Source organism: Mandrillus leucophaeus, unplaced genomic scaffold, assembly GCF_000951045.1.
Source record: "Mandrillus leucophaeus isolate KB7577 unplaced genomic scaffold, Mleu.le_1.0 Scaffold403, whole genome shotgun sequence".
NCBI classification, from domain to species: Eukaryota; Metazoa; Chordata; class Mammalia; order Primates; family Cercopithecidae; genus Mandrillus; species Mandrillus leucophaeus.
In genome coordinates this window covers 889519-894649 of record NW_012104288.1, presented here as the reverse complement: position 1 = coordinate 894649, position 5131 = coordinate 889519, and the positions used below count along the sequence as shown (strand labels likewise).

The 5131-nt window shown below is 42.4% G+C and overlaps 1 pseudogene; it reads left to right on the top strand.

Annotated features, from left to right (window-relative positions):
* Window positions 1-1544: 1544 nt before the first annotated feature.
* LOC105548216 lies at window positions 1545-2747 on the top strand (annotated as a pseudogene).
* Window positions 2748-5131: the final 2384 nt, after the last annotated feature.

The window sequence follows — 5131 nt, the reverse complement described above, 5'->3', positions numbered from 1 at the left end:
TGGCGTGATCTTGGCTCACTGCAACCTCTGCTCCCCCGGTTCAAGTGATTCTCCTGCCTCAGCCTCCTGAGTAGCTGGCATTACAGACATGCGCCACTATGCCTGGCCTAAAAGTAGGTTTTTAAAGGCACAAATTATCAGCTTTCTAGGAGTGCTGACTATAAAAAATTAAACATTTCTCAATACATTCCTATAAAGCATAACTATATGTAAAATAAAATTTTATAAGGAATTCTACTTCTAGAAATTTGCCCTCAGAATGTAAGTGGGCAAGATGAATACACCAATATGTTTAGTGTAGAACTGTTCGTACTAGTGAAAAACTAAATACTAAAGGTATTGAGAAACAGATTATATATATATATATATATATGAACACAACATGGCCATTTTTAGATCATATTCATTAACATGGGAAAATAGCCAAAGTATTGAGTTAAAAAATAAAGGCTGATGGGCTGGGTGCGATGGCTTGGTGGCTCACACCTGTAATCCCAGCACTCTGGTAGGCCGAGGTGGGCGGATCACCTGAGGTTGGGAGTTTGAAACCAGCTTGACCAACATGGAGAAACCCTGTATCTACTAAAAATACATAATTAGCTGGGGGTGGTGACGCATGCCTGTAATCCTGGCTACTTGAGAGGCTGAGGCAGGAGAATCACTTGAACCCAGGAGGCAGAGGTTGCGGTGAGCTGGGATCACGCCACTGCACTCCGGCCTGGGCAACAACACTGAAACTCCATCTCTCTCTCTCTCTCTCTCTCTATATATATATACACACACACACACACACACACACATATAAATGCTGGTAAACAGAATGTGAAGTTAGGCAATTTCACTCACATTGTATCACGAGAATGACACATGTGTGTATGTTTTGGTATGTGCATGTGGGCGCACATGCACGCATATTATCAAACTGTTAAGAGTGACAACTCCTGTCTCACCAAACTGTTAACCGTGATTTTTGCTCCTTCACAATTTTCTATGTTGCCTGAATTCCCTACAGAAAGATAGACTTTCACATAATCATTTAAAAAAATTTTTTAAAGACATACTCCAGAACAGGCATATTCATCATGAATGCCACTTTACAGGATAAAAGATACGGAAGAAAAAGGTATATAGATGAATGTCTGTAGCCAGTTTGGATGCAACTACCATGTGTTGCTTTCCATCTTTCTCCAATACTAGAGAAATCAGCAGAAAGCTATAGACTCATCACTGCAAATTCATCAACACTACTAGAAAACACAACATTGAAAGTTAGAGTATCTATACATAAAGATATCTCACATAACACTCCAGTCACCCTATCAATTTCACAGTTTCTTAGTTCTATCTGGAAGAAGTACTTCATCAAATTTTCAATGTCAAAACACGAATGCATGCCAGTCTATGAGGGAAATACAGTCTTGAAGGAAAATATATGCAAAATGAAGGTAGACCTGTAAAAGCCCACTGGATGGCAAAGAGGATCCCTGGCTCAAAAAGTTTTGAAAATACCATTCTTTGCTCTACCAGCGGGATTTGATGGCGTGATGTCTCACAGAAAGTTCTCCGCTCCCAGACATGGGTCCCTCAGCTTCCTGACTCAGAAGCACAGCAGCAAGCATCATGGGAAGGTGAAGAGCTTTCCTAAGGATGACCCTTCCAAGCTGGTGCACCTCACAGCCTTCCTGGGATACAAGGCTGGCATGACCAACATCGTGCAGGAAGTCGACAGGCCAGGATCCAAGGTGAACAAGAAGGAGGTGGTAGAGGCTGTGACCATTGTGGAGACACCACCCATGGTGGTTATGGGCATTGTGGGCTACGTGCAAACCCCTCCAGGCCTCCAGACCTTCAAGATCGTCTTGGCTGAGCACATCAGTGATGCGTCCAAGAGGCATTTCTATAAAAACTGGCATAAATCTGAGAAGGCCTTTACCAAGTACTGCAAGAAATGTCAGGATGAGGATGGCAAGAAGCACCTGGAGAAGGACTTCGGCAGCATGAAGAAGTACCGCCAAGTCATCCGCGGCATTGCCTACACCCAGATGTGCCTGCTTCCTCTGCGCCAGAACAAGGCCCACCTGATGGAGATCCAGGTGAAAGGAGGCACCATGGCCAAGAAGCTGGACTGGGCCTGCAAGAGGCTCGAGTAGCAGGTACCTGTGAACCAAGTGTTTGGGCAGGACGAGATGATCGACGTCATCAGGATGACCAAGGGCAAAGGCTACAAAGGGGTCACCAGTCATTGGCACACCAAGAAGCTGCCCCACAAGACCCACCGAGGCCTGTGCAAGCTGGCCTATATTGGGGCCTGTATCCTGCCCCTGTGGCCTTCCCTGTGGCATGCGTTTGGCAGAAAGGCTACCGTCACTGCACTGAGATCAACAAGATCTGTAAGAGCAGCCAGGGATCCTTTATCAAGGACAGCAAACTGATGAAGAACAATGCCTCCACTGACAATGACCTGTCTGACAAGCCACCCTCTGGGTATCTTTGTCCACTATGGTGAAGTGGCCAATGACTTTGTCATGCTGAAAGACTGTGTGGTGGACACCAAGAAGCGAGTGCTCATTCACCCTTCACAAGTCCTTGCAGTGCCGACTGAATGGCGGGCTCTGGAGAAGACTGACCTTAAGTTCATTGACACCACCTCCAAGTTTGGCCATGGCTGTTTCCAGACCATGCAGGAGAAGACAGCATTCATGGGACCACTCAAGAAAGACTGAATTGCAAAGGACGAAGGAGCTTAATGCCAGGAACGGTTTTTGCAGTTTGTGGGTTCTTAAACGTTATTTTCCACTAGAAAAAAAAATACCATTTTTGAGATAGCATTCTGACAATGCTCATTCACAAAAGTTTTCTCTTTTGTGGGTTCTCCAGAGCAAGGGGCAAATTCAAGGAGGAGCGGGGAAGAGACAGTGCAAGCAAATAAGTACTTATATTTTCACTTTTAAAATATTTTGGAAAACACGAAAAATATTTCTGCCATAGATTCAAATTTAATATTGGGGGAATAACGTATCTGAAGGTATCTAATCTTAAAAAATTATGACTTGAGTACAATGCTAGTTACATTATTTCTGAATTCTAGTAATTTTATTCTTTATAAAAGGCACAAGAATATTAAAAAGTATGAGTTAATTACAGCAACCTTCTTAGTCTAAATAGCACAGAAAAACATGAATTTTTAAAAACAAGTATGGTAGATTACTCTGAAATGTCACAATGTCACTACAGCAGACTAGCTGCTCATGAATACTTTTGTGAGGGTGGGATGCATACGTAGACAGGCAGACTGGCTGCCAGGGAGATAAGCAGGCAGGCTGACAGAGAAAAGGAAAGGAGATATGGAATGAAGATGAAGAAAGGGACTCTAGAGCAAATGGAAAAAAGAAAGAAAAATTCTATTCTGTCTCATGCTGCAGACGCCCTCAGGAAATGTCATTAATGACACGTTCTCATTACAGAAATTCCCTAGATTGGTCAGAGAACCTGCTTTTTTCATTCCCAGATCAAAAACTACATGCGCTCTTTTGTACATCAAGGCTCATGCATATATAGCACGTGGCTAAGAAATTATTCTCTGCCCAGCATGTCCTCATCAAGATACATCTGTGGCCTGCTGTAACCTCTACTGACAACACTGACAGTTGCACCGGAAGACCAACACAAAGACAGAGCAAACAGACATTGAACAGATAATAAATCTGTCAAAATTGTATTCTGAGATTCAAGATTTTTCGGTTTACGTGATAATTTCCAAATGCATTTAGACCTTGAATCACTGAAGACTTTCTCGCTTTCCCAGCTTTTCCGTCAAGCTGCAGGATTTTTTTTTTTTTTTTTTTTTTGAGACTGAGTCTCACACTGTCGCCTGGGCTGGTGTGCAATGGCGCTATCTCGGCTGGCTGCAACCTCCACCTCCCAGGTTCAAGCAATTCTCCCACCTCAGCCTCCCAAATAGCCAGGATTACAGGTGCCCATCACCATGCCCAGTTAATTTTTTGTATTTTTAATAGAGACAGGGTTTCACTATGTTGGCCAGGCTGGTCTCGAACTCCTGACCTTGTGATCCGCCTGCCTCGGCCTCCCAAAGTGCTGGGATTATAGGTGTGAGCCACCACGCCCAGCCAAGCTACAGGATTCTTAAAGCTTCAAGAAAAGTACAGTATACTTGTACTTCAGGATACAAATGTGGTACCATGAAAACAAGCCTCTGGTGAGGGAGCACCTTCCTAAAAAGATAAGCCCCAACTAGGTGAGAGGAAGCCCCACAGAGTGCCTTCAAAGGTGAAAGAACAAACCAAGATTCCACTGACACGTGGTAACTTTCAGCAGTTTTCATCTCTTCTCTCATTTCTTCTCCCCAAAGGAGTTTGCAAGTATGTGTCCCAGTACACCAAAATGCATTTACAGATCTAAGTTACAAAGAATAAAGAAACACTGATCTAGAATATTCGAAAACCACGTTAAAGGCAAAGTCCTTCTGATGACTAATGAACTAAGTTCAAAATTCCACAATTTTATCAAATTGTCCAATTTCATAACTGTTACTACTTCAAACAATAGATGCAAACAGAATGGATCTCCATTTTAAGGTTTCCTTGCAGCAAAATGCCCAAAGCCACAATTCTGACGCAAGAAAACTCAAAGCTCTCAGTCACTACACAGCAAAGTAGTTAAGAGTATAGATATTTTTGAGCCACTGTGTGTGCAAATACTAGCTCTGCCATTTATTAGTTGTGTGACCAAAGCCAAATTACTTAATATCTGTGCCTTAGTTTATCTATCTCACAGCGTTGTTGGAAGTTTTAAATAAATTAATACATGTAAAACCTTTATAACAGTATGTGGCACTTGATGTAAGTATTGTCAAGGTTTTTAAAGAAATCAAGCAAGGTTTTGAAATGTGAACTTCCAAGAGGAAAAGGAGAAAGTAGAGATGGTTTTGTAGTTTTGTTTTTCAAAGGATAGCTTTGACAGGCCACTAATTCAAACTAATTTTACATATACTCATAGTGTTTAATGTGTTAAGTGCTTTGCCTTACAGTTCGAGAGTATAGACTATCACAAACACACAATTGATTTAGAAAGCAGCACTTAGCCATGTGCACTGGCTTATGCCTGTGATCCC